Genomic DNA, 26,687 nt, shown 5'->3' on the forward strand with positions numbered 1-26,687 from the left:
GCTGTCTTATCTCCATCCTACTCAGCCAGAGACAGGAGCAGGTTGAAACCATTGCTGCTGTGTTTGTGTCCATGCTCTGAGTGTCTCTCTGTTATTTGTGTGGCCAGAAAAATATACGCATGGTGTGTATTTGTGCTCAGTGTGCATGTGCCAAGTGGGAATACCTTTTCAGGCTCATTATTTTTTGAACCTGGGGGCATGGAGCTTTCCTCTCTCAGGTTGTTGGATGTACTATGACATTTTCCTCTAACACTTTTGCTTATCTTTGTGTGGTTCGATCATAGTTTTATATCAATGGCAGTAATAAGCAATTACTCTGTAATATAGAAATGGTGTATGAGATCAGAAGTCTGAGAACTGAAGATATAGGATGCGGCATGAAGCAATGTGGGACTGGGATGTTGAGAGATGGAGAACAGCCTTGGCACTGGGGACCCCACAGCTATAAGCAACTGATCAACACTGAGTTATAGATACAGAAACATGGAGCTGGACAAAACTGGTTTTTGGGATAATAAGGAGAACAAAGAAGTGGTATCAAACGTACAGAAACATATGTAGTAAGTTTGGGGGTAATGTGGTCAGCAAACCAATAAGACATAAAAACATGACACATAAAAACATTTAAGCAAACATATCAAGTTGACTCATAGTGACCAGTGAAGGAGGAGGAAACCATTAACAATTCATTACTCTTGGCAAAGAAGCCCAGATGTTACTGGCTTTCCATAACATCCCCCAGCCCTAGTAGATTTAACCCATCAATATTAGGACTCAGAGGAGCAGGGGAAGGGTGAGCATAATACCAGGAATAGGAGTAAAAACTGTGTGTAAAACAATTTAAACTTCATTTTTATTCTTTCTTTAACAAATACATCTCAACTAAGAATGGGTAAATTCTTAAGATTTCCATCATATGAAAAATAAATTAATGGCTTTATTTATATATAAGGTTTGCTTCCTCTGTGCAATTTACAAGATTTTGAGCATAATGTTACATATGCTGAAAGGTAGCTAACCTTTAGAAATGGATATCACTACAAATCTGGCAAAGTGTGTGGGCACACAAGACGGATATATTCTGGAACACTGGAAGCACTGGGTGAAGAGAAGGGCAAAGAAAAGGACACAGTGATATTGCAGTGAAGTAGTCATGGAGGAAATAAAGGGAAGAAGAAAATGCTGTGGATAGAGGGAAATGGTGCAGGAACTGTATCTGAAAGAAATCATGGTACATTAGTTCAGGGACCCTTGTCTAAAAGTTTTAAAGAGGAATTTATTAAAAAAAGCATTATATCATTCTATGAATGCTAGTGACAGTATTCTGTTAAGTACTGTCTGACTTCTGCCAAGCTATGAAAGCTGTTCTAAAATCAATTGGATCAATAATATAGACTCTAAATATAAAATCCCTTCCTGTTCCTCCCTTTTCAGCTGTGAATTGGAATGCTGCTTTATATAGATGATACTTACACACAATAATGCCACTTATATGGGTTGAAATGGACAATACCAACCTCAGTACAGAAACTGTTCCTGATCTATTTTGGATTTTGGAATTTGAAAACTTGCAATTCTAAAGTTTTAGACACAGAATACAAAATATTCTTTATTTTTATAAGACTACTTACCAACTTCAACTAGGCTCATCAGGAACTACTTAAGTGAAAGTAAATTAATTCAGATCTAAACACCTGCTCAAAGGTTGCTACTGCTCTGACCAAGGTAGCTACTCATTTGAGTGTGCTTTCTTTTAAAGGCCAAAGAAATGTGGCTGCACTTACTTGCAAATGCTCCTAATTCATGAGCAGTGCTAATCAGCACATTCTTAAACCTGCTACTGTATACAGCTATAAGCTCCAAATTGGTTGGTACTCACAGCTACTGCCACATGTATTCAATATAAACACAAGATCCTTTTCCTTGGCCTAACTATTGTCACACCCAAATGAGTTGATGTCATCTAACCCAAGTAATATCAAACCGAATATTTACTTATTACCTCCCAATTCTTGATCGTCACTGATGGTGATCATGTTATCCATCTGATCACAGCTAAGCCTTTTAATAAAAATGGAGCTCCCCAATCATCTTCACATTATCTGTTCTTATTTGATATGTATTGGAACATCCTCTCTTTGGTTTCACTGTGACTTACAGTTTAAATATAGAAATCTTTCTTCCTGTAAACCTTTACACACTTTGCTAGCTATACTTTATTTGATGCTCTGCCTGGTTGCCACAGTTCCTACCTGTTTATTCCTAGTCATTCATCATGGTTTATGGAAAGCATATACTCTTTCTACAAGGTATATGTGTGTGTGTGTATATATATATATATATATATATATATAAAAAATATATATATATTATTTATGTATACATGTATATATATAAAAATATATGTTTTATATATATACATATAATATGTATATATATAATATAGTGTACATACTTAGGATATGATCTGATTAACCTCGTCAATTCCTAGATATACCAGTTTTGACTGGGAGAGTTAATTTTCTCTTTAGGAGCTCATACTGCCAGGCTATGTTTTGGATTTGTGGCTGAGGCAGTGCTGATAACATGGGGTGTTTAAGCTGTTGCTGAGCAGTGCTTGCTAAAACTTTTTCTCACACTACCCTGCCAGCATGTACACTGGGATGCACATGCAGTTAAGAGGAGACACAGAGAAAGACTGTTCAAAAAGAAGAAATCTAGAGAGGATTTGCATCTAGATTTGCATGTAGACTAAGTTAGCTTCTCTGAATTTCTGTCCTGGTATTGCCGCAGGAAACAGCTATGCGATAAAAGAAGGTTTTTCAGGCTAATAAAACAAATTATAACAGAACCCAGTGTCTGGAAATTGAAGCCACAAAAATTTTGCATATTTTAAAGTTGAGAAATTAACTACTGGAAAAATTTGCAAAAGATCACTTGGCAGTATATTGTTTGAAATGTGAATATCAAGACTAATTGTTTCCTTACGAGATTTATTCTCACTTGAAGTGAAATCACTAAGTGACATTTGTGTAGAAAGACTGGTTAGGTAATCACAGTTTTTCTTATTTAAGAGTCTGCCAAGTTCCTTTCAGTCTGTTTAAGAGATGGCTATCACATATCCTGAGCTGGTAAAAATCTGGGATCTAGATGCATACCATTTATACAATTTCAGACTTAAACAATAACTAGTTAGTTTTATGAATCTCAAAAAAGTTGACAAACAGTACTCAAAAAGAAGCTACTTTCCAAATATTTCCAGGTCTAATAAGACATAATATAGAGATATAGTACTGATATTTAAAGAAATCAATTAAAGAACCAAGAAATAAATGCATTTAAAGAATCAGCAGGAGAAGAACATTTTCAGACAGTTTCATAACTGCTGAATGATATTTAAATTTAGAGAATGTTAGGCCCAGATGGGCATGCTGTGAACTATTCATAATGTTAAATGCTATTATTCATAAAACAACAGATTTCACCCTTCATGGATTGAAATACATGAAATTGCTACTGGCCTATTATTGTTACTTTCATCAGTAAACCTTAAATAGGTTTAGATTTTAGCAGTTAACTGTTTATCAGCAGAGAATTTTCCCCAATTGTTCTTCCTTTATCATGCAGTAAAGTCATAAGTGCCTAAGAATTAAGATTAGTGATCTGTGTGGGCTTGAGTTTCAAGATGTGAATATTGTGTCATTGCTCACCCATGCCAAAGGAATGGGACACCCTGTTCCTGCATTTTTATGACACAGAGTGAACATAACCCACATGCAGGCCAAACTTCAGCATATTTGATATGGTTGCTGGTGCTTCAAAAGACATAATTTCCTCAAAATCTGTGTGAAGTACTGTGAAATATTTATTACTGTGCACAGCTGAGTAGAACACCAAAAACAGTGCAAGTCACTCTCACATTTTTAAATGGGGAGTGAGCACTGTTGATATACTCACACTACCTCTTTAAAAGGAAACAAACCATGGTAAAAATGAATCAGAAAAGTCTAGAAAAGAATTTTCTTGGAAAAGGAAGGTAAGGTGAACCAAAACGGTCTTTACCTGTATATTGCTCAAAACATAATTTTATTTATTGTGTTAACTGCATGCACAGCTCAGAGGTCACTGATCAATTTATTCAAGCAAATAAAAACAAAAATCACTTTGTACGGGCAGGAGGTGAGGTTTGAGGGGCACTAATTTTCATTGCAGTGATGACCTAAATATCTCCAGTCTTAGCTGAAAAAAATAAACTCTTTTCATTGTAAGGATTTGTGGGAGGCATGTCTGATTAGGTTTGTATCTCCATTTTCTCCTGTGGTCTCAGTTCCCAAACAGGCTGCCTGTTCAATGATTCACTGGCATCACAGAACCATAGTGCATCATAAAAAATGCTACCTGGTCAGAAAGCTTAATCCAGTTGACTGTGAAGATAGACAAAACCAAAATTAGACTACATTACACTACAATACTTCAGGAAGGGATCTACAGCCATCTTCTTGTTCAACTGCCTGAGCAAGTCAGGGCTGACCAAAAGTTAATGTATGGTGTTAAGGGCATTGTTCAAATGCCTCTTTGAATGCTGGCAGGCTTGAGGTATAAACCACCTTTCGAGGTATCCTGTGTTTGACCACTCTCTTGGTAAAGTGCTTCCTATTGATCAGTCCAAAACTCCTTTCATACAACTTTGAACCATTCCTGTCACTGGATCCCAGGGAGAAGAGCACAGCATCTCCCTCTCTACCTCTGCTACTCAGGAAACTGTACAGACCAATGAGGTCACCCCTCAACATCCTTTTCTCCAAACTAGACAAACCCAGGGTGCTCAGATGTTCCTTAGAGGATATTCCATCCAGCCCTTTCACAGCTCCAATGCCCTGATCCCCTCACAAATTCAACTGATACTATCTCTCCACCTGCTCTCAAAGATATTAGTAGCTGCTTCTACTTTCCTAAGTAAATTTTGTATTTAGTAGCAACTACTGTATAATTAAGGTCTTTAAGGAAACATTCATGAAGAAGATTTTGCAATATGCAAATGAAGCAAACTTCTTACTTACATGTGGAATTTTATTTCTGCTCCTCTTCTTTTAGGTAGAAACACATAGTTCATATTCCATAGCTCTACATTAAGATTTTTTCCAGTTCTTTTCTCTCTGTATACCTTTTTAGATCATTTCCCCAGCACGCAGAAGCACAATGGAAGGCTTGCTTATATGGAGCACTCTGTTCAATCAGGAAGTGCTTAATCAGGTCACCCATTTTATCAGGTTGTCTTTGCAGGTGTTGTTGTGCACAATGATAATGTCAATGATTAGAAAGTGTAGTGGGTTGAACCTGAGCTGATGGACAGTCTTTTAGACTAATGACGCTTCTCACAATTTACATATTTAAACCGCGTGGAAAGGCGGGAATATTTTTTGGTCCAGCTTGCCTGCTGGAAGGTGGAGGGGGTGGGGAGGCCTCCAAGCCTCCAGTCCCCACCGGGCCGGGCCGGGGCCCCTGCTCCCCCCCACCCCCCTTCCCAACACCGTGGCACAGACCCTGGGTTGCTGCGGGGGGAACTATCCCAGAGCCGCAGGCAGCTAAAACCAGCCATGGACTGCCACACAGCTGAATCCATCCGGCATGGTTTCTTGGGACCAGCGGGTCCCTCTCCTGTCCATGCGGGGCCAGTGGAGCCAACGGGAGCCAGCGTAGCCTCCTGTCTGCAGCCAGCACACTTCATGCCAAACTGAAGAAGACACCATGCAGCCAGAAGCACAAAGGGAGCGAGGCTTTCTCCACCGTAAAGCCTGAACAAGGACACTCTTCAACATGGCAGCTTCAGAGTCAGAGAGAAAGAGGAAGCGAGTCACGTGAGATGGAGCTGAACATGGCGATGGGAGAAAAGAGGGCGGTGCCGCGATTCTCGCGCGTAGCTTAAAAAACTTCTTGCATGCCATGGTAAGAAACTGTAATATCACAAACTGTTTGTCTCTTTAATCCATTTGGAGTACATGGGGTGATGGGGAATTCATGTGTGGCCTGTGAAGATTTTGAAGAGTGCCTATGCCAGGCTATATAGAAGCAGTGAGAGGCTTTTAGAGACTTGTGGCAAAGAAAGCCTTTGTGTTCAGGCCAAAATAACTCATCCTTAAAAAGATTAATAACCCCATGTGATAGCCCATGTTTGGCAGTGTGAAGGAACGGTGAGATTTTTCATGGAAGAGATGGTTTACACCACGGCAGATTGTTTCTTTCTGGGTGGGTCTGCTGTTGGTGGCAGTTTGGGAACCATGTGCAGCTGAAGAAACCCCTTTTTCCCTTAAGCATAAGAAAGAGACTTTTCAAGAACTGCAACACTGACTAACATCCCACATTCTGTTATCCTTTGCGAGTTGGGTAAAAGGAGGAAAGTGCTGGAAAGGGTGGAGGGGGTTTGCTTTAATTTCTTGTTATTTCTCTTTACTTTTAATTCTATTAGTAATAAAACTCTTTCTTTGTACTGCAACTGCTTAAGTTTTGTGTCTGATTTGCTTTCTCCAAATTCTTATCTCACAGAGGGGAAATGAGTAAGTAATGGATATTTTGAACCCAACCACTACAGAAAGAGAAGCTATAGCATTATGTTATATTTGGCCAGTGTAATATTTTAAAGTTTAAAATATTTTATGTGTCTTTATGGACTTCATATTGCTAGCTGCCCCAATTAAGATGGTAAGATAAAACAGACCTCCTGCAAGAAATAAAGACACTAGGGATGGTAGTTAATCCCCACTGCTGAAACAATGTTTTCTTCTTGGTGCTTATATGCATCAGGCTTGATATGCCATCAGGGGAAAAAAAATCAAAGAGGATAATTCTATATGAAAAAAGCTAGATGTGGAAGAGGAACACAGTCTTGTTTAACACTAAGGACAAAAGGCCCTGAAAAATAGAGTACGGGAAATTCAAATACACTAGGATATTCAAGGGGAGGAAGAGTGACAATGTAGGATGCTCATGCAGACCCAGACATATAAGAAGTTTTTGTGTTAGGTTTATGGGATCGTAGATATGACCTTGTGATAATTTAGAGCAGAAGGTCTCTGTGGATATTCTTAATTCAACCTCCTGCCCAAAACAAGGTGACCTCTGTGGTCAGATCAGGTTGCTCAGGATTTTATACCAGTGGGTCTTGAAAACCTCCAGGGAGGGACCAAGACTGTACAACTTCTCTGGTTAACCTGCTTACAACCAAGCTTCCACCCTTTGCTTCTGCAGAAAAAGTTTGTCTTATACTCAATATCAACTTCATTTTAACTTACAACCCTTGCATCTTATTGACCTTCCATGCACCACTGTGCAGACCCTAGCTCTGTCTATTCTATAACCTACTTATAGGACCTGGGATGGGCATCTGTTCAGTTTATCCAGTTCTTTTCAGTTTTTCTAGAAGACCTCTCTTCTCCAGACTAAACAGGACAGGCTCCCAACTTCCACCTACCTTGGTGGCCCTTTGATGAACTTGCTACAGCTTGTCAATGTCTATCTTGTATTGTGGGGCCAAAACTGGACACTGTATTCCAGGTGCAGTCTAATAAATGGTGAATGGAGGAGGAAAACCTCTACCCTTGAACTACTGGCTCTGTTCATGTTAATATAGCCCAGAAGGCTGTTGGATTTATTTTCTGCCAGGACGTAGTGTTGGTTCATTTTCCACCAGCTCTCTGACAAGACCCCAGGGCCTTACTTCACAGAGCTGCTCTCCAGCTAATCTGTCCCCAGCCTCTGTCACTGTAGGGTTTCTTCCATTTCATATGCAGGTCTGTATATTTGGCCCTGTTCAATTTCATAAAGCTCCTGTCAATCCATCCCTACAGCTCTTCAGTCAAGCCCATGGACTAGTCTCCTCGATTTGATTGCATCTCCGAAGTTGATGAGGGCACACTCCACTGCTTTTTCCAGATCATTGTTAAAGATATTAAGCGCAGCAGTTCCCAGGTTAGACCTCTCTGGCACTTTATTTGTTATCAGTCTCCAATATGACCACAACACAATAATGTCTGCATTTTGAGCCTAATTGTTCTACTAGATTTTTACCCATTGGTTGTTCACTCACCAAGCCTTAGGTGTCCTAAATCTTGTGCAGGAACATGGGAGAAGGCAATGTTGAAAGTCTTGCTGAAATTTATATAAATGACATCCCTCATTCTTCCTTCGTTTGTAAATCCAGTCATTTTATCACAGAGGCAACGAGGTTGGTCAGGCATGATTTACCCTTAACAACCCAGCGACCTTCTTCTTCTCCTTCATATGCCTAGAGATGCGATCCATAAGGACTTTATGATTTTCCCAGAGACAAAATGAAATTCAATGGCCTGTAGTTCACCAGATTTTCTTTTGATCCTTTTTGAAGATGAGTGCTTTTCTTCGTTCATCAAGAATCTCCCCAGTCTCTGTTACCTGGGGAAGGCAACACAGAGACGTTGTGCAAGGATATCAGTCAGATTTCTTAGTATCCTGACCTAAGGATGTGTATAGATGGAGGTTTTTTTCAGGTAACACCAGTTTTGATTCTCATCCACTGCTAATTGTTCTTCCTCTTCTTCAAACTTCATTAATCACAGAGGCCTGGGAGACCTGGTTGATGAATAGGCAAAAGTGTAAGGTACAAAACCGAGTAACTCAGTCTGGTTTTCATTCATAGCCTCTAAACCACCTTCCCCATTCCACATTTTTCTTTTCAGTGTTTTGCTGCTAATGCAACCACAGAATATTTTCTTGTTGCTTTTTATGTTCCTTTCAGGCATCACATCTCAGTGAGGATGCTTGCCTGACTGAAGTCCAAGGTCAGTGTTCTTGCTCTTCTCTTTTGTCACTCCCCTTAGCATTCTGAGCTCCCCTGCTTCCAGGTCACTACAGCCAAGACTGCAATTGATTACTGTCTCCCCAGCCAGTTATTCCTTGCTTGTGAATAGCAGAACCAGCTGTGTGTCACACAGGGCTGGTCCTCTCTGTACTTCTCTCCTCCAGAAGTCTGCTTGAGTGCTTGCATCCCACAGCATTGTCATTCCAGCAAGGAAAAGAGAAATCAAACATCCCATAAGAGCCAGGGCCTGGGATACAGAGGCATCCAGGAATTGTTCTCCTTTTATGCCCTTTCTAAAATACTATTGATTTGAATAAATTGAATGAGAAAAGTCTGACGACAAAATAACCTTGTCATTGCTGCTGAGAGAGCAGATGCTGAACTTCAGTGATGTCCTGTGGCGAACAAGGCAGATTCTCAATGTGGAGTCCAGGGACCGCAATCCTGACAAATGCAGGCTAGGAAACTAGGTCTGTCAGCCATTTCAGCATGTGTGAGGGACTGGGAGTGCAGATCGATGGCTGTAGCCTGCACTGGGAATGAGAGCAGTTCAGAGAAACTGAGCACAAGATCAGAGTCCTGGCAGAGCTGAATCTGTTGGCTTGCATTCTTGGAGTCAAAGAGTACTAGTTTGGAAGGGCATCTCAAGTGTCATCTGGTCTAACCTTTCTTGGAAAAATCACAGTCTAGAGAAGATGGCCCAGCACCCTGTTCAGCTAAATCTTTAGTGTCCAGTGCTGTGAAATCCACCACTTTCCAGTTTCTGATTGTTCTCATTGTGAAAAATTTTCCTATTGTGTCTGACCAGAATTTTCCCAGGAGTAACCTGTACCCATTGCCCCTCATATTTTCCATGTGACCCCTTGTAAAAAGGGAGCTTCCATCTTTTTAGCTGCTGTTTACATACAGGAACATGGTGATAAGTTCTTCCCTAAGCCTTTTATTCTCAAGGCTGAACAAAATCTGTTCTCAGCCTCTTTCCTCACATTGTCAAGCTTCACAGTCCTTCGATAATGTTTTGTGGTCATTCTCTGGATCCTCTACAGCCTGTCCACTTTTTTTTTTTTTCTTTTTTTTTATAGTGGGGACCAAAACTGAGCACGGTATTCTGGGTCTGGCCTGGAAAGCACTGAGTAGAGTGGGATAATTACTTCTTTATATCTGGTGGTGATGCCCTCATTAATGCAGCCCAACATCCCGTTTGTTGGAGCACCACAATGGTCACTCATATGGAGTCTTTGTGGATTTCTGAAAGATTTAATTTCATTTTAAATTATTAAAAAAACCAAAACCACAAAACAAACAAAACCCAAGACAAAAACCAAAACAAACAAAAAACAACCCCCCAAACAATCTATACTCTTGGAGTCTACTTACAGTTTCTGTGATATATTACTGTTAAAATTGGATCAAAAATATGTTTAAATTTGGATCAACCAAGTTTAAAAGGAAGAATTTTGAGGAATCAGATCTGTTTCTGATTCAGTCGCACTTCCAGCACATTCTAACAAGCAGCTGAATGAGGGTATGCCAGGACTCGTAGGATTTCAGTCCATTCTTCTGAAAGGGCCAGACACCTTTAGAGACGCTCTTTACATAATCCAGGGAAGACCAGAGTTTGCCCTGATATGTAAGGACAGCAACACCACATCTCATGTGGAAGAAAGAACAGGCTTCAGGTAGATGCAGAATGCCAGAGAAAAATTAACTCTTTCCCCTTTCATGTTTGTCCTGGTATTTCTTCAGAAAGAGGAGAAAAATAACAAAGAAAGGAATACAGATAACTGAGAAATCAATAAACTTTGCTAAGATTTATACTTCCCAATTAATAACCTACCCTGCTTTCTTTTTATGTGTCCTATGAACTAGTATTACTTTGGCATCCAAAATCTTTCAAATCTATGTTAGCTATTACCTTTTATGGTTAGCTTCCTATAAATCCATTGGAGTTATTAATGAGTAATAATACGTCACAAAAATAATAAATTGTCAACAAGCTTGTTTTTTTGTGGATTTTTTTAAGGGATCTATGGTGTAAAATGTATAGGACTGAGCCACATTATTTCTTTTATTTTGTGAAAAGAAGAACGAAGTAATATTATAGACCTATAGCAAAAACCTAATAGTCTCTTAAATTGCTGTTAGCATTTTCTGAGGGAAGCTTAGAACTCCCTTATTTTTCTTCCAGCTGAAGAACAAAGTCAAGGAAATTGAATAATTCCAGCTAAACTCAAGAACAGTTAGATTGTACAAAATTTCTGGCAGGCTTTTGTTATCTGATCATATGCATGTGGTTGCTTTGTGTCTCAGATTAATTTCTTGGTTTTCTTTCACCAAATGATAGAGTGAAGAAGGGAAGAAGGTTTTTAGCATTTTTCAACCACACAAAGTAATAATATCCAGTGATTTCTCCCAGTCTTCCTAAACGGAGTATTTAGAATCTTTGAATACAAGCAAAAGCATATATTTGATTTTACTTATATTGCAGAAGGCCAGCAGAGGCAAAATAACATTATGGCACCCTTTTAGTCTTGAAATAACTACTGCCTAGCTATTTCTGTTTAAAAGATGCATAAATTGAGACCCCATAAGGTTTTGTGAGCTGCTGAAATCAAGCAATGAGTTAGAGAGAGCTGGTTATAAACTTTAGGTTGTTTGTGTGAATAATTAATTCTGGAACTAAAAAATATGTCATAGTGGTTAAATGGCAACCAGAAATTTAGTGTATAAATGGAGCTGGGGATGATTCAAGCTTTGATTCTGTCTTTTCAATGACTGGGGAGGCTGCAGATGGGGCAGTTGTTCTCCAGCCAATTTCCTGCACATTCCCCTCTGCCAGTGAACGCCAGACCTGGATACACACTCTCAGACCCATCACTCAGGAGACTGGGACACATGTAATGGTCATCACCTCACTTTTCTGTGTGGACATAGTCGGAAGTTAACCAAAAGTCAAGTGCTAAAGAAACCACAGAAAATGCACTACAGAATATTGAAAGGTAAGAGAAATGTAAAATACCCTTTATGTGCTCTAATTTTGGATGATTAGGGTTTTATGCACAAATCAAAACTAGTTGGGAATCAAAAGAAATGAGAAAAAGCAGAACACAAAAATCAAAAGACTGATTAAAATTTTCTCGCTTTTGGCAGCTGAAGGATTTTTTCTTTTAATTCAAGTGTCTTTTCTTGCCAATTGCATTTTTTCCTCAATTTTCCACGGACTAGCTTTTCCCTTATGATGTATTTATTATAGAGTGCAGTGAATACTAAGCTGGAATTATTTCTGATATTAAAAAAAATAAAAGAGAGAAAAAGAAAGAAAGAGAAAGAAAGAGAAAGAAAGAAAGAAAGAAAGAGAAAGAAAAAGAAAGAAAGAAAGAAAGAAAGAAAGAAAGAAAGAGAAAGAAAGAAAGCAAGAAAGCAAGAAAGCAAGCAAGCCTCCCCTAAAGAATTTTCACAATTGATTCCAAAGTTACTTCTAAATTTATGAATTCAAAATTCAGTCTAATCCATGAGGTGACCACTTTCTGAAGGCTACTGTGTATCAAGTTGTCAACACATCCCTTTTTTGTGGAATTGTCTACCAAGATGCAGGTTTTTTTTCCTGTATCACTATCAGTTTCTCTCCCAGCAGTACCAGTTCACACAAGAATGACAGTAGGAACACAGCTGTCAGACTAATTTGGTTTGTCTAATTTTGACAGCGAGAAACCCAGAGTATTTGCTATTTCATGAACAGTACAAACATCCCAGCTATTTTTAACTTATGTCATCATGATAAAAAATAAAACTTACATGAAGCACAGCATGAGGAAAGCTGCTTTGGATCCATTTCAAAAATTGCACCCCTTGGGGTTTCTGTTCACATCTCAGCCAACTGGGTAGGGCTTGAAGGCACAGGGACAGAAACAGCTGCCTACAAAATAACTGATCATATTCACCTCATATGCTCAAAGCTAGAATCATCTAAAGGTCTTGTCTGCAGTAACCTATGGCTATCTGAGTTTTCTGTTTTCTGACAAGCTATTTTAAGCAATGAAGACAACTTAAGAGACTTAAGTTGTGCTACATGAAAGCCCAGAAAAAACATCCTTGTGCCATTGGGTAGTCTAACAGTTTATACTTACTTTAATACAGTGTTGTCCTGTATCATGATTCTATAGCACATGCCTAAAAAAATATTTTTATAATTGTGTATTTTCTGTTTCCTAAAACAAATGCAATGTCAGGGGAAAAACATAATAAAAATTTCCAGAACACAAAATGCAAAATACATCAGTTAGGACAAATAGACATAAATCTTTGTTTCTTAAAATACTTTCTGAAATAATCTAATTGGTGGTATATTTCTAGTTTAAAATGAGGCAGAAAATCCAGACAGTTTTAAATTCAGAGATATTGGTCTCATTGCCTTTACATTCTATGTATTGGTAGTAAATTCAAAGTAAGACACAGCTTTTTTCAGACAGCCTAACATCTTAGAGAGAGCAGAATCAAGTTTAACGAGTTTATGGCTTTATTGTAGAATCACTGCATTTATTTTATTAAATAATTTAGACACTTTCTTGCTTTATTAATTTTCTCATGAGCAATCCTCACTTGCAAGCTACAGTTAGTCCTTATATAAATAAATAAATAAATAAATAAATATTTATATAGGGCCTTATTCAAAATACCCTTGCCAATATCTCAAAATACAATGCTCTTCCTGTGAGTATGGAAATAGTGTTGTAACCAGTTCTACAGGCATGATAACATTGCTGGAAACATTAGTGGAGGAAACATGGAAGGTCTTTTGTCCCTCAGACTTGCATAGATATTGTAAGATATATATCATCATTGATTTACAGGACAACTGCATTGCTTCCAACGTCCTATCAATTCTTCCCAGAAAGTGTCAGAGAAGCAGCACTTTCAGAGAGTGACTTAGCAATACAGAAATATCTCTAATAGAGAATGTATGTTTAATGATGTTTCACCATTTTTTGACAATGACTTTTCATGTTCATTTTTTAAAAATATGATGTATATGTGTTAAAAGATAATTCCCGAATCCGAAGACAAGACATCTTTAAAATGAGTATGATTACACTAAAAAAACAAACACCAATGGTAAATTATGTAAGTGAAATTTAAGGAAAAGCTGAAATGCCCTGAAGATATTTTAACAATGGGAAGAGGAAAGCCTGTGTGACTCTACTTTTCTCTGTGAAATGCCTAGACAGGGGCCATAAGTAGACACATGGAGCCATGCTCAGTGTGTAAGGAATTGCTTCTTACTGTAGTGCATGTCTTAATTCTGCCAATGACTAATGCAACTTAAAATACGTTCATTGAAGTAATTGTGGGAATTCACCTCATGTTGTTTCACCGTGTCTGATTTTACCACATTTGAGCTCAGCTGCGAGTCACGGCTGCAATGTTAGAATAGGTCTGAGCTGTGGACAAGGATGAGCCGCTCTGCATGGCAGTCAACTTTTGTTGAGCTGATCAAAACTTCAGGCTTTCCTGCACTACTCTAAGCATTTATCTATAGAAGACCTGGATAGGATCATGAGTGAAAAGTGGAAATCCACACATTAGGTCCTCAGTAAAACCATTTTCATCATGCCTTAGAATGTCTGCCTTGAAAGAGACAGCTAAAAATGAAACATGGAGGATGCATTCAAAAAAACATGAGGTTTTATGGTAGGTCGATTGACATATGGTAAGTTGACATATTTACTGTAAATGAAATGAAAATTAAACATGTACTAGAAAAAAATGTTATAAAGTCTTAAAAACAGATGTTCTTTATTCTGCACAGGTTGAAATGTTAACCACAACAGAAGCAGAGAAACTACAGTATGGCATTGCTAGGATGATCCTTTCCATGTTGAATTAAAAACATTAACTTGAAAGATTAACTCAGAGTGTTATAAATGCATTTTTTGATGTAGTAACGCTGACTCTGTGTCCTGTCTTTGAGGAAAATACAGTAACGTACTAAAGTTAAGATAAATAGTGTGTGAAGTGGCTTTAATTTAGGGAATTAAGTTAATTCTTTCCACTAAATTTGATTAAATCAAATACATGGATTCAATATGGTTTAGCCAATGAAGCTTAGATTCGCATCTTTAACTAATTCAGGCTGCAATCCTCGAATGTCATCTATACAAAAGTTGTAACTTGTGATGACTGAGGCCTGAGAGGAATTAAACAAAACCACTAAGTGCCCTTGGTATCACGAATATTCTTTTCATTTCTTCTTTATCATCTTCCCATAATTTTTGAAAGCTAGAAAGTAAGTGCTTCCTTTTCTATTAGACCTGGAGACATATTGACAATTATTTTGCCTAAGGCTTTAAAACAATCTTGCTGTTAGTCTGGCTAAAAGGAAAAAAAAAGAGAAATGTTTTTACATATGCTATAGAACATACTAAATTCTTTATGTCACTCATACTCCCCTAGGAGTCTAATTATGACATTTAAAGGTCTATGCACTTTTGTGAAAATTAAGCCCAGATAATGACTGTGCTCCATTTCATTACTGTATTTAAGGACTATTGTTACCATACAGATTTCTAAAATCCATATGGATCAAATTTTTTTTTGGATGAGTATTATAGTCATGTTATACAATTGATGTTAAGCTGCTCAGGAGGTAGTAAAAAATTTACTTGAGCTTATTTTCTTAAATATTTATTGACGATAAAGAAGGAGGAGTAAGCATTGTATAAATTGCATTTGAAAAAAACTAAGAGTAGTTGTGAACATGGGTGAAGCTTAAAATTACTCATAGAAAAGCACTATGAATAATATAATGAGTTGAGACCAGGAAACAATATTCAAACTGGGATTTTCAATTAGTCCTTGGCTCTAAAATCTCTTCAAACTTTGATGTTTGCAGTTTAACATGGCCCAGGAAAGAAGTCAATTCTTCTTGGTTATGACTTCATTAGTTAATTAAACTGGGCTGAGAACAACCTTTTTAAATTACTGCTTATGTAACCTGAAAGAAATTTATAAGGGTTAGAAACTGGAGAGAGCTATTGATTCAAGTAATTTTGCTGTAAAAGTTTACATTAATGCCATTGTACCTGTCCATTATTTCTGGCTACAGAAATTACTACTGCCCTAGATAGTATAAAAAACCCCCCAAACAGTTGAACAAATTAGCCTGTGTTTAAGAACGATGCTCTGTGTCTGAAATTTCTAAGACACCACAAGCTATGCCAGCTCTACTTTCATAGCAGACCCTAAAAACTTCCCAACACACTTTGATATCCTGTTCTGCAGAAGTACACATGAGCACTTGGAGAGGTGCAGACAGCACACAAAGTGAATACTGAATTTCACTAAACCATTAATATTGGCCATGTGGCAGCTCAGTACACCACTGATATAGTTTATTTACATAAGGTGGGAGGCCTTCTCAGATATGCCAGATCCCCTGAGCTCTAGAGGATGATCTTCAGTTGCCTTGAGGGCCACAGTCTGTGTTTACTCAACCTACATGAAGTCACAGTGGCTATACAAGCAAATATATCAGTCCCAATAAGAGATCCCTGACCAAACCAACTGGTGCAGTCTCAGAACCATATGACTGAGATTTAGCTCAATCAAGAGCACAATACATGCCATAATGTGCAATTATCATATCAATATGTTCTCTGTTCAAAACACTGAAAATAAATTCCCTGGAATGGTCTATCTTTAAGATAATGTCCAGACTCTTTGCCATACAGAGAGCAAGCTCAAGCCCTAGCAAAAACAAAACAAAGCAAAAAAGATCCAAAGAGTAAAATAATTCTACAATGTGGACAAAAGGAGATCCATTATGTCTAGTTTTGCAACATATGGCAACATAGACATATGCTCTGTATGTGGAATTTGGCTCATTAAAGGGATCACAGGACTCTCCTCTGAGCAGAACCTATGCATATCTAGATACAGTTGGGATTTGTGCATGAACGATGATGAAGGAGCAACATGGACTCATCTGTAGTCCAGGCTGTGCTGCCCTGAGTAATATATTCTAATCCCTTTCTAAATATGCCTATCTTCATCACAAAACTAAGTATTGATGACAAAGTACCTCCTCTTCCAAAACCTACAGAAAATTAGCAGTTTGAAAATGTTAATTATTATTTGGGTTCCTCTCTAAGCTTCAGGGAATCCATGTTTACCTATTGTTTATTTTGCTTATAAAACATCTTATAACCATGGTCATAAAACGTGTATGTCCAGTGGCAGTTCAAACGTTATTTAGCTTGTGAGAATTGGCACCAAACACTGCTGCAGAGGAATGATGTATTTCCTGCTCACATACATATTTTGGTGAGCATTTCTTGTTTTAGCGTGTAGTAGTGCCAGACTTGCTACTAGTACTGTGCTTTCTGTAGGAGGAAATAGGGCCCAGGAAGATTTTTCTGAGGATTTTAAAGTTTTGAGGGGCGTGGTCCCCATGTTCCCAAGGTAGTGGAAACAGGTTGCTCTTAAAACATCAGAGTACCACTATAAGAAAAATGAGAAATTCCATTTAAAAAAAAAAAACAACCCAGACTTTATACTGTTTTGTAACATGGATATGAATGTATAAACAGAATACAGGTTTGAAAGAGACAAATCATATCTGCATCTTCTGTTTCTTGGAATGATAGGACACACAAATTAAGAAGAATACTTACCAGGCAGGAAAGTAGAAAGTTCATATGTAACTTTGACATTTTAAGAATGGAAAAGCTTAGTATGCATAACAGCTCCACATCCACATTGTGCATTCAGTGGCAAGAGGACATATGGAAAAAATAGAAATATTGCATTAGTCATTGAATTAATGTTGTGACTGCCTGTTAATATCAAGGTTATGACTTATACAGGACAAACTCTTCAGTCTTTTTGTTTATCAGCACTAGTTATACTATTTACATGTCCTTACTTTAACTTTGTTGACGGCAGAGATGTTTCCTCTAGACTTTTATATTTATCTGCTCAAGCAGAGTTGCAGAAGCCATCACTTCAAATAATAAACTGCAACACAACATTTCTATGTGCAATAAACTATACTCACTTCATGTTTGATCTAAAGCATAAGAGATTTGGAGAATACATCCTTTACTATGGAAGATACTGTAGGGGTACTTTAGTAATGGGATCTGATAGAATAAGCAGTTTCAACTAGATTTCAAATTAAGGAGTTATATTGATAGCAGTGTGTATAAGTTTGAGGAAAATTCCCAAATTTTATGCAGAATATTGATACATTTTATGACATCTCATGTTTTTCTGCCTTTTGTTAATGGAAAATATACTTCAAATCTTATCTTTTAGACATAGAAACTAAAACTTCCCAGGTCATCTGTTTAGTCTTTTAAAATTCAGTACTATCACAGCTCTCTGAAGTGTTGTTCAGCCGCTGTTCCATATACCAGTATATCTGTGAAACAGCAGATACTGTGTTGGTATTTTTATATTCATATTGATTGACGAGTCTAACTGCCTTTCTAAAAAAGTTTGGCAGAAAATTGTTCATGTGATGTATGGTACTTATCTGAATCATTATGTATTTAATAAGGCATATGTATAAATTTTTTTAATAAAAATAATATGTTAGCACATTTTATTAATTCTACTTTGCAGCATTTGTGTCAGTAATTGGTTTAAGTGAACTTAACATGTCACAAGATTCAGGAATGGTGAAAAATGCAAACTCATTTATCACTGGACTTACTTTTTTTCTAAAACTCTGTAAGGGTTGCAGAAAAAAATATATGGTATTGGCTTTGATAAATGCTATTCACAGAATTTTTTATTTATTTCTTTTTACTATTAAATAAAACTTCACATACCTTTCAAAAATGTCAGAAATAAAATAAGTTTTCAAAATTTAAAAAATGTTAGACCTCAAATTTTCACATGGCTAAACTCACTAGCAATTTATACATTAATCCTCAAAAGAGCATACAGTCATAAAACTATTATACCTTCTACACAACTAAAATAAAATAAAGCTTTGTACTGAGCTGTGTAGAGTCTAGGGGGAATGTGAGCAGTCAGTACATTAACATGAAATAGGTTCAAAGCCCTGAGCTCAGGCAGTAGTTCAGGTAGCTAATGATCCCAAAAAAGCAGAACTTTTAAGATTCTGCATTTAGCCATCACTTAATATGGGACTGCAAAAACATAGGTCCTGCACAAGCAGGGACTGGTTTCCAAGCTATAAAGCAGCAATAAGCAATCACATGCCCATGGGTGGATCTGCCTGGATCCAGTTGTAGTGGATGAAGCTCTCACTTGAGGCATCCAGAGTACACCTGACAGAAGCAATTGTCTCTGGAGAGGTTCATCCCTGGTGGAAGGACTGGGCAGGGGAGCAACCCAGGAGTTTGAGCTCTTCTGGGAAGCAGTTCAAGTCCTGTCAGTCTAAAATCCAGAACCCTCTTTGCTAAGAGGGCTTTCTTGTCTTCCCCTTCTCCATCCCTCTCTCTCTTTCTTTCTGTTCTTCTCTTAATTCCTTTTCTATTGATTTTCAGCCAATCTCTTGAGTATGCAGGAGCCTTATAAAGTCAGTGGATAGTGACAAACACCTTATTAAAGCCTCCTCAGGCACTGAGGGGGCTGTGGATCTGTCTCTCTCCATTCCCAAGGAAGGTGTTCCAATTCATCATGCCAAACAGACAGCAGTTCAGTAAGTACTACCAGACCTAAACTACCCATAATAGAAAATGTGACTGTAAATAGAGAAACTAACAACAAGGTCCCATTTTATACTAGAAAACTGGAACAGACAATAAAAACAAATTAAGTCCAGCACCATTGTAACTTGCCTTCTCTGGCTCATCGAAACAATTTTGCAGGATTTTCTTATCACACATGCCATGCATTTTCTGCCTGTAAGCTTTCCCACAAACCTTATTTTGTTTCTGCATGTATATAGCCCTTGCTACTTTTTGATCTATGCTTATTACTACCTCTAAAAAAATGAGCAATTCACTGAAGAAATTAGGCTGTGGAAAAGAGTCTGAAAAATTAGCATGAATGTATTACAACACTATGTCTAACCAAAGCTTTGTGCAGTAATTGAAAGGAACAAAATAAATAGTGCAATTCAGTACAAGGAAAGTCAGTTTACATTGTTAGGATTTGATTGTTTTTTTTCTAAACTAACAGCATGACATATTTTATAATTGCACTTTAGTCTTTCTGATGTGCATGTGTTTTAGCTATCTTGCACAACTGCTAAACAGTTTCATTGTCTTCAGCAACATTTTGAAGGTGCTAGAGCTGCTTTTTATGGGAGTAAAAAGGGAATGTGTCTGGCTGCAGTACTGTGGTAAGAATGTTACTGTATTGATGCTCACAGTGGTGTCAGAGAAAATTCCAGGGGTTTAAGATAAACGAATACAAGCCTGTAAAATATAAAGATGTGCTCAAGCTCAGAGCCTGGTTCTTTAGCAAGGAGAGCTGCTGTGGCCAGACTTGAAAAATGGCTGGTCTGGGACAAGCTGTGTTAAAGTAGTATGTGGAGCTGCAGCATCTCTGTATCCTTGAAAATTCCTCAAAGGTGCTTAAGATGACAAAAACATAAACATTTCTACAAATGAGGCAGGGAGGGTGGAAGGTTGAGTCCATGAAGAGGCGGAGCACTCCAGTGCCTGGTCAGAAGCGGAGCACTCCACCAGGAAAGGCAGAGTCCTTGAGAGACAGACACCTGCAGTGGAGAGCAGGATGTGATACAAAAAAACCATACCAGCTGGTGCAGGGGCTTTACCTCTAATAATTTATGTAGTCTACCAAACCAGCCCTCAACAAGTTTCTCTACTACATTCATAATCAGACAAGTCAGTGGTAATCAGAAATGCATGCTTGGGAATGAAATATTCAGCCTACCAATTGGAACACCTTGGGGATAACAACACAAACACACTGAAAAAACCCCACTGGTACTAAAATGGACTTTTGAATTATCCGTGAAATGAAAAATGGCTCTAGAACTTTTCTTTTGAGACAACTACCAATTACATTTCTATATGGAAGAGAAGGGTTAAAACCTTTGGACAGTAAAAGTCTTAAATACCAGAAGCTATAACAGACAAACATTTATGTACCAGAGATTTAATACAATTTCCTGTGCAACAAGAGTTGAACATAAACTATTATGTGCTGCTTATGCACAGTTGTGCATAAATAACACAAGGTTCATGCAGAGCTTCATATTATGAAGTTTATGTGAAAATCTTTCCATCGCACTAATTTTTCATGCTTACATTTTTAATAAATTGAGCCACCAAAACCAACCTGAAGGCAATCAAAAAAGAAAAGGAAAAGAAAAACCATGATACATTTACATAGTCCAGAAGAGTAAAATTTTGCAAAATTTCACATCACAAGGTATCTAGCTTTCATTAAAAGTCTTCTTTGTGAAGTTCTAATCACACTTTGTAACACTTCCTAGTTACACAATCACCAAAAGGGGACCTCTATTCTGTGGTTTTCTAGGGAATCTCAGAAAAGAATTATTGAAAATTCTTGAACAGGGAGATGGGTCTTTATTTTTTCCACTGTAGGATCATCTCTTCCATTGTGAGAGACTGGAAGGATTGCTGGCTTGAAACATTTTCCAGGTGTGCAGGAAGGGGCAGATCAGGCCCTACCCTGTACACCCCACCCTCAGAGCCAGTATCCCAGCCTGGCAGTGGCTGCCAATCCGTGGCATACCAGAGTCAATGCCCCACACCTGCCCCTGGAGCCTCTAACCCAACTTGTGAATGGCCGAATGACTGGAAGTCCCACCTGGAGGAATGGCCCAGGAAGGCCAAGGGTATTTAAAGCAGAAAATAAGGCAAGCACATGTCTTGATCTTATCTCCTCTAGAATTTCTGCTAGCTAAATACCATTGGAAGTAGAAATGGTAGCTATATTTGTTTCTTTCTCTCTTTCTTCATCTCCTACTGCCCTCTTCTCTGAATTTTTAAGTAATTTAAAATTCCATGGGCTTGGAGATTGTGAGGTTGAATGCGATAAGTTAATGCTTTGTGGAATGTTTTATGTTGATTGAATATTGTGCTAAACCTTTTTCCAAAGTGCTCTGATTTTCTAAAGTTGCTGGTGAAGTATTTTTTGTTTGTTTTGACCTCTTGAGAATATCTTGTTGGTATTTCTCCTATGCATCTAATACAGACTACAGGAACAGCTGTCAGCCATTTTAAAAGTCTTGTTGTGTGAGTTTTGGGGCCTTACATCCATCCTCCAGGTTAATTCTCCAGATTCACACCCATATTTGATAAATGTATTCATAAACTAACAAAAATGGGAAGTTCAACTATAATAACTCAGTTTTCTGTCTGACCTTTACCTTGTATAGTTGCTTATGTGTTCAAGTTGCTATGCCTTTTGTTTCCATCCATATGTATAAAGCATTATAGCTGTAAAAAAATTATTGAAGAAGTATTTTGCTTTCCAATAGAGCAGCCTAACAGATTTTGGAAAAGAGGCCAGCTATGTTGATTTATCTTCCATTACAATCTCTGGAGTCCCCTTTCAATAAAGATAAACTATGGTGCTATTTATAACTTCAGAATCTTTTAAAGTATTGTTTTACAACTCCTAAAGGTTTCCTTTCACACTTCATGTTTTCAGTTGTGGTCTCTGCAGACTTCAGCATTGTGCTACAGGTATTGTATTCCAGCTAAGACATTTGCATAGGTCTTATCTTCTGTAGTTAATTTCTTTTAAATTATCAAGTTCTTGAGGAATTTATAATTTGCTATAGTATGCTACAGTTTATTCACAAATGAATTCATCTGTTTCATAACTAAAAATAGGCAAGCATGTATTTTTTCTCTTTATGACTTGGGACTTGTGTATTAAGTTAGATTTCTGAACTCTTTAACAGAAAGAAAAGAGAAGAAATGCAAGGATGCTAAATATTCACTTTTAACACAAGGAATATCTAGTCATCCTGGATCTTAGCTTATAATACATTTCATTCTCTTCCAGCTTCAAAAGGAATTTCAGGCATTTTTTAATGCTCCTTTAAGTATTGTCTTAGTATATAAATAAATGTTCTCCTTAATTAGAGACCAAGAAGTCTTGTGTTTGCTCGGAGGCCTCCTTACTCCAGAACCATCTTCTAACATCTCTGATTACTAATGCCCTGCATTGCAACAGTACTGTTACTATTTAGTGATTCCTATTTCTCTTTTGAAAACTTTAAATATGGTGAGTTCCTTAACTAAACTGTCAGAAATGGGGTTACTTTTGAGTAATAATACATGTTTTTCTGGGAATGAAAAACCAAACAAGATTGAATTTTTCAGGGATTCTTTCCTGTTCTGCCTGACAAAAAAAAAAAGGGACATGACAACATATCAAGCATTAGAGCCTACTTTTGTGCACCTACTCATGCTCACTCTGTGCTGCCAGAGCAGATGTATCAAGGTTGCTTTTTGGTTGATTGGGGTTTGTTTGGTTTGGTGTTTTTGTTTTTTTGAGTGATTTCAGTGCCAAACTCTTTGCAGCAATTTCCAACAACATAATTGTTACAGTGGTAACAATCTGCAGCTTGAAAAACTAAGATTGGATATTTCAAGGGGAAAAAGTCACAAGGTAGGTAGCATTTCAGTGCAGTAAGTTGCACAGGGAGGCTGTGAAATCTCTCTCCTGGGCATCTTGAAGACTGCCAGACACAGACAGAGCTGCCCCTGTGCACTGCTGGCAATTGTCCAGGTTCAAGCAGGAGACTCCAGCTGACACTTCTATTATACTATGAAATAATTTCAGTCCCTTACTACATCCCAGAAGTAATGATAGTTACTGTCTGGCACAGGAAATAACTCATTGTGTGCCTAAAGACTGCATTACCTTTAAACCTTAGTGTGATGAGAATAATGCAGAAAGGAAAAAAAAATCACTAATTCATTGGGTTTTGCTGATTGTATTTATACCCTTAATATTATTTTAACAATGCTCTTTTGTGATTTAATAAATGCTATCTTGTGTTTATCAAAGTGGAGAAAGTCCTTTATAGTGGGACCTGATCTTTGAAAGCTGTAAATGCTGTACAGTATGTACTTTTGATCAGCAAGAAAAAGTAAGGCATAGCAGCAGCTTTTGAGAATTACAGATATCTTGTAGGAAAATAAAAGGCCATTGTGTAGACAATGGCACAGGAGTTCAGCTCATTATTGATTTGACAAGAATGATCTTCATGGTTTGATTTTTCCAGAAGACTCGAATGATTTGAACTCTTTCATATTCTTGATAATTACCTTTACTCAGACATAAAGTCAGGTTGGAACTGCAATCAAAAGTAAAAAATCAGAAGATCCGTGTTGCAGGGATCTTCTCTCATTCGTGGTTGATCAAACTGATTACTTAATAAGTACTTATTGCTCTAATTTTTTAAAGGTCTTCCTTTTTCAAGATCTGCTGACAAATGAAAACAAACCCATGTTTCTCCACAGACCAGAGTAAATAGGTGGAAACACCGATGGAATTTGTATGGAAGCACACTGACAGGAGATAGCTTATAATGAGGAGTGTTATCCCCCACAGTGGAGCAAGGGGCAGTGACTCAGAGCTGACCATGCCTCTGACTCTGTCTCATTAGTCACAAATTCTGCTCCTGGTCTACTCGGTTGTTTCTGGTACTCCAGCAGATGTCCTGCAATAAGGCCAATAATCTATATAGTACCTTCTAGTTTGTTTCAGTCAACAGAGTAAATACAGAAGCGATTATTATTATTAAATGTGATTGATTACTGTATCTATAAAAATACTGCAACATTTTCTGATAAACATACATCTCAGTTGCAAAAGAGCTTTAGTTCTATTGACCTTTTTCCTCATTTATTCACTTCCCAGAAATAATTTGGAAAAGGAGTTCACAGGCAGATGTGTTCATAGAAACAACCTATTTAGGGTGTTTTAATCTTCGGAAAAGAAAAATCAGATTGGAAGTAATCGCAAATGGAACCTGTTCCAAGTTATGTATTTGGCCAAAGAGGGAACAGGAATACCGAGCAAAGCAGACTTACCAAAGTTATTTCCAGGTTGTCAGTAGTAACTATGATTTTGTGTAAGGCCATGCAATGCGGCAAAATTCACTATCCCATCCCCAAAAAGATAAAAATGTCACAAGTAAGTTTTAGGACTAATTTATCCATTTTCATAAATTATAGGTGTCATAAGCAATGAAGCAAAAAAGCATTAAATGAACAAAGCTCCAGCTTCTTCCTTAAGATATTTTCAATCAGTGAGTATGGCACATCTAGAAAGAATAAAAAATACTTTAGGCCACAGTGAAGAAAGGTACCTGTTTACTGCACAGAGATTTCTGTATGGAAATTGAGTCAGTTTGCCTTCTGAAAATTTACTACGGATTGAGTTGAAAAACTTTCTTGCAATCAATGGCTAAGAAAACTATATATTAAAATTATCATCTTGTTTAAATGGCAGACAGGCATTGGATGAATGATGTGTTGATAAATAAGTACAGATTTTGGATGTAGAATATTTTTCTAAATAATGAAAATACTGATAGATACTGATGATAAATTTTATACACAGACTTTTCCACAGTTCCCATTCTAGTTCTTTTTACTGATGGTTAACCATAAGGCTTTCTAGAAATAATGACTACTCATTAACTGATCAGCATTTTAACTTTTCAGCATTTTAACCATTGGAATATGTGAAGTTTTCTGGAACTACTGTATAAAAATACATGAGAATGAATGTAATGAAGCACAAATAGAGATGGAGAAGTTTTGTTAAAATTTTCAAATTGGTAAGAGCAGCTGCTAATTAACTTTAGAGCATTTTGCACCTTCTTAGATGTCCAGTTCCGTTCACCACCAAAGATATTTTAGTGCCTGAATACTCTTGTGCATCTGGCCTAATACAATTGGCAGAGAGCAGATGAGGTCTGAACTGAGCAGAGAATGGCCTAAGAATAGGGACTTTGTGAGGAGGTGATTGTAGACTGAGAGTCTGCTCTCAGAATAGACTGTCAAGAAAAAAAAACAACTCTTATTTTCACTGGGGAAAGGTATTAATTCCCTTAAAATATATAATGTTCTTGTTCTTAAAAGAGCTGTAAGAGTTCTGAGTCATACAATGATTATTTTATACAGGAAAAAAGAAATTTGTTTAAACAACTGCTGATGTCTTTAAACCAATAGGATTATAACTAGTGAAGGTTAAAAAGATGTTGCTTTTATACAACATGAGAAGATAGTTAAGAAGTGGAGAAGAAAGTGGCAAACTGGCAACTTGGTTGTCATCAGGATGAAGAGCCTCATATTCACCAAAGATATGGTTGCAGCATTTATTAGCAGCACTGCATCTGCTTACTTGCTCGTAGACATTTACTGTAACTTGAAGAAACTGTGGACACTGATTCCCATTGCCTCTTCTCTCCTCTTGCCTTAGTATGGGTGTAAAAGTTTTATTGCTTAACCCCCTCCTTTGCCTCTTATTTATAGATGGCAGCCCTCAAAAATTGAAATGGTGCCTTTTTGTTCTGGGAAAATGTTGCCCATATCAAGGGCACATTTAAACAGACTATGTTCTTGGAGATCTTCAGCTGAGTGTTTTCTGAACATCAGCTTTTCTTTCCTTTTCCTTGGAAAATCTTGTATAAAAAAAATACTATAGCACTTGTTATTTGGGGAGGAGGGGAGGAAAGCCATAATTAAAAAAGAAGAAAAATGTGTCAAAACAATCATGTGCCTTTGAATTTCAATTAAACAATCACAAAAACAATCCTACTTCAGATCAGTGGCATTTTCTGTATCTGAAATGGACTTCATTTATAAAAGCTCTCACCTTCTGAGCTGCCTGCTTGAATTACCTGTGTCTCTGTGCCCTT

At 37.5% G+C, this 26,687-nt stretch overlaps 1 long non-coding RNA gene across 1 annotated transcript in view; it reads right to left on the reverse strand.

Moving 5' to 3' along the window:
• LOC108449554 overlaps positions 1-26,681 on the reverse strand; it is a 63,160-nt gene extending 36,479 nt beyond the window's left edge. Inside the window, exon 1 of the long non-coding RNA XR_001865757.1 lies at positions 17,503-26,681. This is a non-coding gene — a long non-coding RNA (uncharacterized LOC108449554). The remainder of the gene's footprint in view (positions 1-17,502) is intronic.
• Positions 26,682-26,687: the final 6 nt, after the last annotated feature.

This window comes from Corvus brachyrhynchos, unplaced genomic scaffold (genome assembly GCF_000691975.1).
Source record: "Corvus brachyrhynchos isolate BGI_N302 unplaced genomic scaffold, ASM69197v1 scaffold239, whole genome shotgun sequence".
Classification (NCBI taxonomy): Eukaryota; Metazoa; Chordata; class Aves; order Passeriformes; family Corvidae; genus Corvus; species Corvus brachyrhynchos.